A 9,310-nucleotide genomic window follows, 5' to 3' on the forward strand; every position below is an offset into this window, starting at 1 on the left:
TACTGCAAATTGAGAAAAAGTGTGACTAAAACTGAATAAAAAGATCAAACTATACTATGAAACAAAGATACATTATATTTTTATTTATTTATTTATTTAACCTTTATTTAACCAGGTAGGCAAATTGAGAACACGTTCTCATTTACAATTGCGACCTGGCCAAGATAAAGCAAAGCAGTTCGACACATACAACAACACATAGTTACACATGGAGTAAAACAAACATATAGTCAATAATACAGTGAAAAAAAAAATAAGTCTATATACAATGTGAGCAAGTGAGGTGAGGTAAGGAGGTGAAGGCAACAAATATATGTATAAATAAATAAAAATATAAAAGGCCATGGAGCGAAGTGAGTAAACACAGCAAGTAAAATAAAAACTAAAAAAACACTGGAATGGTTGGTTGCAGTGGAAGAAAGTGCAAAGTAGAGACAGAAATAATGGGTGCAAAGGAGCAAAATAAATTAATAAATAAATACAGTAGGTAAAGAGGTAGTTGTTTGGGCTAAATTGTAGATGGGTTATGTACAGGTGCAGTAATCTTAAGCTGCTCTGACAGCTGGTGCTTAAAGCTAGTGAGGGAGATAGGTGTTTCCAGTTTCAGAGATTTTTGAGTTCGTTCCAGTCATTGGCAGCAGAGAACTGGAAGGAGAGGCGTCCAAAGAAGAATTGGTTTTGGGGTACTAGAGAGATATACCTGCTGGAGCGCGTGCTACAGGTAGTGCTGCTATGGTGACCAGCGAGCTGAGATAAGGGGGACTTTACTAGCAGGTCTTGTAGATGACCTGGAACAGTGGGTTGCGACGAGTATGAAGCGAGGCCAGCCAACGAGAGTGTACAGGTCGCAGTGGTGGTAGTATATGGGCTTTGGTGACAAACGGATGGCACTGTGATAGACTGCATCCAATTTATTGAGTAGGGTTTGGAGGCTATTTTGTAAATACATCACCGAAGTCGAGGATTGGTAGGATGGTCAGTTTTACAAGGGTATGTTTGCAGCATAGTAAAGGATGCTTTGTGCGGAATAGGAAGCCAATTCTAGATTTGACTTTGGATTGGAGATGTTTGATGTGAGTCTGAAGGAGAGTTTACAGTCAACCAGACACCTAGGTATTTGTAGTTGTCCACATATTCTAAGTCAGAGCCGTCCAAAGTAGTGATGTTGGACAGCGGGGCAGGAGCAGGCAGCGATCGGTTGAAGAGCATGCATTTGGTTTTACTTGTATTTAAGAGCAGTTGGAGGCCACGGAAGGAGAGTTGTATGGCATTGAAGCTCGCCTGGAGGGTTGTTAACACAGTGTCAAAAGAAGGGCCAGAAGTATACAGAATAGTGTCGTCTGCGTAGAGGTGGATCAGAGAATCACCAGCAGCAAGAGCGACATCATTGATGTAAACAGAGAAGAGAGTCGGTCCAAGAATTAACCCTGTGGCACCCCATAGAGACTGCCAGAGGCCCGGACAACAGACCTCCGATTTGACACACTGAACTCGATCAGAGAAGTAGTTGGTGAACCAGGGAGGCAATCATTAGAGAAACCAAGGCTGTCGAGTCTGCAATGAGGATTGTGTGATTGACAGAGTCAAAGGCCTTGCCAGGTCAATGAATACGCTGCACAGTATTGTTCCTATCGATGGCGGTTACGATATCGTTTATGACTTGAGCGTGGCTGAGGTGCACCCATGACCAGCTCTGAAACCAGATTGCATAGCGGAGAAGGTGTGGTGGGATTCGAAATGGTCGGTAATCTGTTTGTTGATTGGCTTTCGAAGACCTTAGAAAGCAGGGTAGGATAGATATAGTCTGTAGCAGTTAGGGTCAAGGGTGTCCCCCCTTTGAAGAGGGGATAACGCAGCTGCTTGCTTTCCAATCTTTGGGGATCTCAGACGACACGAAAGAGAGGTTGAAGAGGCTAGAATAGGGTGGCAACAATTTCAGCAGATAGTAGAAAGAAAGGGTCCAGATTATCTAGCCCGGCTGATTTGTAAGGGTCCAGATTTTGCAGCTCATTAGAACATCAGCTGACTGTATTGGGAGAAAGAGAAATGGGAAGGCTTGGGCGAGTAGCAGAGGGGAGGGCAGTGCTGTTGTCCGGGTAGGGGTAGCCAGGTGGAAAGCATGGCCACGCTAGAAAAATGCTTATTGAAATTCTCAATTATAGTGGATTTGTCGGTGTGACAGTGTTTCCTATCTTCAGAGCGGTTGGAAGCTGGGAGGAGGTTCTTTATTCCCATGGACTTTACGGTGTCCCAGAACTTTTTGAATTTGTGTTGCAGGAAGCAAATTCTGCTTGAAAAAGCTAGCCTTGGCTGTTCTAACTGCCTGTGTATATTGGTTTCTGGCTTCCTGAAAGTTCGATATCACGGGGCTGTTCGATGCTAATGCAGAACGCAAGATGTTTTTCTGTTGGTTAAGGCAGTCAGGTCAGGAGAGAACCAAGGCTATATCTGTCCTGTTCTAAATTTCTTGAATGGGGCATGCTTATTCAAGATGGAGGAAGGCATTTAAAAAAAATGACCAGCATCCTCTACTGACGGGATGAGATCAATATCCTTCCAGGATACCCCGCCAGGTCGATTAGAAAGGCTGCTCGCTGAAGTGTTCAGGGAGCGTTTGACAGTGATGAGTGGAGGTCGTTTGACCGCTGACCCATTACGGATGCAGGCAATGAGGCAGTGATCGCTGAGATCTTGGTTGAAAACAGCAGAGGTGTATTTGGAGGCAAGTTTGTTAGGATGATATCTATGAGGTACCCTGTTTACGGAATTGGGTGGTACCTGGTAGGTTCATTGATAATTTGTGTGAGATTGAGGGCATCAAGCTTAGATTGTAGGGTGCTGGGGTGTTGAGCATGTTCAAATTTAGTCGCCTAGCAGCACGAGCTCTGAAGATAGATGGGGGCAATCAGTTCACATATATGTCCAGGAGCACAGCTGGGGGCAGGGTGGTCTATAGCAGCCAGGCACGGTGAGGGACTTGTTTTTAGAGAGGTGGATTTTTAAAAGTAGAAGTTCAAATTGTTTGGGAACAGACCTGGATAGTATAACAGAACTCTGCAGGCAGTCTTTGCAGTAGATTGCAACACCGCCCCCTTGGCCGTTCTATCTTGTCTGAAAATCATGTAATTGGGATGAAAATGTCTGAATTTTTTGTGGTCTTTCTAAGCCAGGATTCAGACACGGCTAAAACATCCGGGTTGGCAGAGTGTGCTAAAGCAGTGAACAAAACAAACTTAGGGAGGAGGCTTCTAATGTTAACATGCATGAAGCCAAGGCTATTACGTACAGAAGTCATCAAAAGAGAGCGCCTGGGGAATAGGAGTGGAGCCAGGTACTGCAGGCCTGGATTCACCTCTACATCACCAGAGAACAGAGGAGGAGTAGGATAAGGGTACGGCTAAAAGCTATGAGATTGGTCGCCTAGAGCTACTAAGCAGAGAGTAAAAGGAGGTTTCTGGGGGCGATAAAATAGTTTAAAGGAATAATGTACAGACAAAGTATGGTAGGATGTGAATACAGTGGAGGTAAACTAGGTATGAGTGATGATGAGAGAGATATTGTCTCTAGAAACATCATTGAAACCAGGTGATGTCATCGCATATGTGGGTGGTGGAACTGAGAGGTTGGATATGGTATAGAGAGCAGGGCTAGAATCTCTACAGTGAAATAAGCCAATAAACACTAACCAGAACAGCAATGGACAAGGCATATTTACATTAAGGAGAGGCATGCTTAATCGAGTGATCAATAAGGGTCCAGTGAGTAGAGGTTGGTTGGGGTCGTGGCGATCCAGACAGCTGGCCGGGTATATGGCTATCGGTAGCAGCATAGGATGGAGGTCTGTTTGTAGATACCTCGTGCGTTTCCGTCGGTAGGTTAGTGGGGTTCTGTGTAGTGGGGTTCCGTGTGGTAGAGGGGATCAATCCAAATTGGCGAAATAGATATAGTGACCCAAGGAAAAAAAAAAAAATAAATAAATAATAATAATAGTTGTCCGATATACTTGTTCAAATAGCAGCCGATAAGACAGCTAACGATTAGCGGGCCTCAGATGAGCGTTCAGGTAACGTCGGGACGGAGGTGCCAGTTGGATAAATCCCTCGGGCAGATAACGTCGGCAGTCAGTCGCGGCAGTCAGTCGTGAAGGCCCGGTGGGGTTCCGTATCTGCAGCAGCAACAAAAGAAACGGGTCCGGATGGTGATGGAACTCCTCAGCTGGCTAGCTCCAGAATGATTTGAGTTTGCTCCGGGGTCGACGTAAGCCAATAGTCACACGGTTTGCKGCTAGCTAGCTGCGAAATCAAGGTGCAAGTGWCCAGAGCCTGCGGCTGGAATCCGGGGAAACTGAGAGAAAAAGAGTCCCGGAATGCTCCGGTCCGAGTCGCGTTGCACAAAAGTGCCGGTAGATTATCGAGCTAAAGGAATAGCTGATGACCACTAAACGTGGGCAGCTGAAACACCAACGTTAGCCAGCAAACCGGCTAATTTCGGGGCAGCTACAGATTAGCTTCTGGCTAGCTATCGGAGTAGCTTCTGGTTAGCTTTCAGGCTAGCTTCTGAATTAGCCCCTGGCTAGCTTCCACGATGGATTTTCAGATTGAGGTAAATAATACTTTTTGTAATTGGTGAAGCGGGTTGCAGGAAAGCTTTTGCAGGAAAGCTTTTGTAGTTGAGTTCTTGGATAATAAAATAAATAAAAGATATGCGAGGAAAGGTGTAAATATATATATATACAGGACACGACAAATACGGAACAGAAAAAGACGTCTGAACTGCTAAGCCACCTTGGTTTCTAAAGAGAATGGTAGTAAAAAGCTTTGGAGTACCTTAAATGAAATTGTTTTTGATTTATTTATTTTATTGCTAATATTAGCTAACTTAGGCATGACATGCCAACAACAAACGCCGACCCTGCACATCCAAGAATAACTGACCACATTATGAAAGCAAAAGTCATTCCACTACCCAAGAATAGAAAAGCCCCCTTTACTGGCTCAAGTAGCCAACCAATTAGGCTGTTACCAACCCTTAATAAACATTTGAAAAAAAAGTGTTTGACCAGATACAATGCTATTTTACAGTAAACAAATTGACAACAGACTTTCAGCACTATTATAGGGAAGGGCATTCACAGCACTTACACTTTTGACTGATGATTGGCTGAGAGAAATTCATGATAAAAAGATTGTGGGACCTGTTTTGTTAGACTTCAGTGCGGCTTTTGACATTATCCATCATAGTCTGCTGCTGGAAAAACGGATGTGTTATGGCTTTACACCCCCTGCTATATTGTGGATAAAGAGTTACCTGTCTAACAGAACACAGAGGTAGAATCAGGTAAAGGTAGAATCCAGGTAGAATCAGGCATTCCCCAGGGAAGCTGTCTAGACCCCTTTAAAAAATATTTACCATGTCTATGTATGCAGATGACACACTATACAAGTCAGCTACTACAGCAAGTGAAATCCCTGCAACACTTAACAAAGAGCTGCAGTCAATTTCAGAATGGATGGCAAGAAATAAGTTAGTCCTAAATATTTAAATGAAAAGCATTGAATTTGGGACAAATCATTCACTAAATCCTAAATCTCATCTAAATCTTGTAATGAATTATGTGGAAATTGAGCAAGTTGAGGTGACTAAACTTCTTGGAGTAACCCTGGATTGTAAACTGTCATGGTCAAAACATGTTTTATTCATTTATTTTTATTTCACCATTATTTAATCAGGTAGGCCAGTTGAGAACAAGTTCTCATTTACAACTGCGACCTGGCCAAGATGAAGCAAAGCAGTGCGACAAAAACAACAACACAGAGTTACACATAAACAAACATACAGTCAAATAACACAAAAGAAAAGAAAGATAGAAAAATCTATGTACAGTGTGTGCAAATGTAGAAGAGTAGGGAGGTAGGCAATAAATTGGCCCTAGAGGCGAAAACATGTTGATGCAACAGTAGCTAAGATGAGAAGTCTGTCCATAATAAAGCACTGCTCTGCCTTCTTAACAACACTATCAACAAGGCAAGTCCTACAGGCCCTAGTTTTGTCACACCTGGACTACTGTCCAGTCGTGTGGTCAGGTGCCACGAAGAGGGACATAGAAAAGTTTCAATTTCATCTTTTTTTACCCAACTTTTATCCTAAATCCAAACTAAACGTTGAAATGACGTCTGTGCACAGTGGGGAGAGACTGCAGTGACTAAAGACTCTATCCCACAAAAAAAGCATGTTTGGGGATGGGCAATATTGGATTAAAAAGTTCATCAAACTTAGTCCCTACAACAACAACATCTGTTCCCAACAACAACATCTGTTCTCTCCTAATCATTCATTCTGATTATTCAATACCGAATAGATGAATAGTTGTTTTCTTCTCTTATTTAAGTAATAACTATGAAGTAAAAATATTTGAGAACAAACTTTGTCCCGTTTGTTGTTATCTGATCCCAGATCAGTTGGTCCTGTCCATCAGAGCAGCTAAAAACTGCTCCTGAGGTACTCTGTCTGAATCCCAATTGACACGCTATTCCCAATATACTTTTGAACAGAGCCCATACTATATAGGGAATAGGGTGCAATTTGGGACACACTTGGCACACACATTAGGCTCAGAGTAGCCCTCACTGATGCAAGAAATAGGAATGGCCAATGGCTGTTTTTAAGTATTTGCTTCTGTTGTCTGCTACATTCTCGACCTCTTTTACCTCAAGGCACGGTAGGAAAATAGCAGGATCTTTAATGGAATTTGTGAAACCATAAATAGCACAGGGGCGGCTGTAACTCTTTCTTTCTTTCTTTCTTTCTTTCTTTCTTTCTGGACATACTTTGTCTTTCGCTTCCACTAAAGTAGTCCAAAATAGTTCAGTTAAAGCCCATCAAAGACGAGTCTGGGATTTGCCAGGGTATAGTTCTTAAGAGGGGCCATGAGCAATCATTCCCATTCTTAAAGCAGCATTTTCTCGTCGTAATGTGTTTCCTAAGGACAAATCCAGCTGAGTAATTGATTCCCCACCATGAGTAGGGTTATGGGTTTGTACTGTAGCTGGCTATACCCACCTTGTTGACTGCTCTGCTGGTTATGTAAGCAGCTCCCTCTCTATTGATCCAAGTTCTCACCTTCGAGGTCAGTCCCACAGAACATACCACTCTTTAAAACCTCACTCACTCTCTTTTTCATCAGGCTGTGTGGGTTGTCTTGATGTGCCATTGAAGGGCCCAGTCTAGAGGTCATAGGCACCAGAAGAGAATTTCTCTCTCCAATGAAATGGCCTCTTATGAAACAGTTTTCCACTAATGACAATATACACAGCGATCAGGCTAGTTCCACCAGGTTAACACACTGTACACAGGACCAGGTTAATAATTACTTATGTAATTAGGTTGCTCTCATAAGGGGGATGAATGTTGAGTGTTTTGTATATCATTTTCTACCTACATAAAGGAAGCAGTGCTGTGGGAATGTAACTGTATAACTGTATAATTAAAATGAGAAAAACACAACATTACCAGCTGGAGTGCTTGCGTCCATCTTGATATTGCAGGTTATATTTTATCCCCAATTGTACAGTCTCTGTCATACTCTGGACATCTGCAGTTTCCAGTCAGTAGTTTGGACACCTACTCATTCAAGGTTTTTAATTTATTTGTACTATTTTCTACATTGTAGAATTGTGAAGACATCAAAACTATGAAAGTGTGTTAAACAAATCAAAATATATTTAATATTTTTGATTCTTCAAAGTAGCCACCCTTTGCCCTGATGACAGCTTTGCACACTCTTGGCTTTCTCTCCACCAGCTTCATGGGGAATGCTTTTCCAACAGTCTTGAAGGAGTTCCCACATATGCTGAGCACTTGTTGGCTGCTTTTCCTTCACTCTGTTTTTCCTTCACTCTCTCACATAACAGTACCGTCTACGCGTAAACACAGGAACAATACTGACTGAGGAAAGAACCAGGGAGTGACAGATATAGGGGAGGTAATCAGGAAGGTGATGGAGTCCAGGTGAGTATCATGACTGTCTCTTATACACATCTAGATGTGTATAAGAGACAGACCCTACCCTGTCACAACACAACTGATTGGCTCAAAAATTCATTCCACAAATTAACTTTTAAGAGGGCACATCTGTTAATTGAAATGCATTCCAGGTGACTACCTCATCTAGCTGGTTAAGAGAATGTGCAAAGCTGTCATCAAGGCAAAGGGTAGCTACTTTGAAGAATCTCAAATATAAAATATATGATTGAACACTTTTTTTGGTTACTACACGATTCCATATGTGTTATTTCATAGTTTTGATGTCTTCACTGTAATTTTASAATGTAGAAAATAGTAAAAATAAATAAAAACCCTGGAATGAGTAGATGTGTCCAAACTTTTGACTGGTACTGTATTTCTGTTTGTTAAAGCCAAGTAGCTCCCATATAACTCAACTTTTAATTTCAGAGGCATATGAGAGGAGGCTCAATGTCGATACAGGGTGAATTGTAGTCATAACTAGCTGGGTGAGGCGGAGGGAGAGAAGAGGGGGAGAGAGGGAGGAGGGAAGGGGCACAATCCATGTTCTCCTCTGAGTGAAGGAATCGAGGGGGAAAGAACAGAATCTTACCGTCACGGCATGAAATTCTAATGAGAGAACAAGTGAAGAGAGACGATGGTTGAGGATGTGCGCGGCATGCCATCAGGCTGCATTATGCTTTTGAGCTATTTCAATTCTTCCAAGTCATGGTCGGGAATGGGTGAGACAACACAATCAAATTATCTTCATAAGAATTTGACAAAGCAGTATGTTGAGAAATTGAAAGGGATGAGTTATATCCTGCTGGTTTACAAGGAACAAAGAACAGAGGGTGGATTTTGTGTTTTTATTTCAATTTATCTGTAACACTTTTGATTGTGGGATGTGTTGGTGTTTTGCCGCAGTGTGTGTGTGAGTGAGAGAGAGAGAGAGAGAGAGAAGATTGAGCCAATAGAGAACACTTAGAAACATTGATGGGAACGCAACCAAATGCACCCTCCTCCATCACCTACAGCATAGATTGATAATTTCTTCACAATATCCTAAAACACAATTACTAACATTCAAGCATTCCATTTCAGACAGAATGGTGGCCTTTAACATATTTTGTTATGCTGGTGAATGAGGACCCAAAAGCGACGTAATAGAAACAGAGTCTTTATTCCAGTCTTAAACAAATAATGATACTCCTGGATATTAACAAAGGTAAATCCAAAACAGGAAACTGAAATCCTCTCGTCAGTAGAGAGGAACGACTGGAGACGCGACCACAGACTGCAGGTCGCT

This window comes from Salvelinus sp. IW2-2015, linkage group LG15 (genome assembly GCF_002910315.2).
Source record: "Salvelinus sp. IW2-2015 linkage group LG15, ASM291031v2, whole genome shotgun sequence".
Taxonomy (NCBI): domain Eukaryota; kingdom Metazoa; phylum Chordata; class Actinopteri; order Salmoniformes; family Salmonidae; genus Salvelinus; species Salvelinus sp. IW2-2015.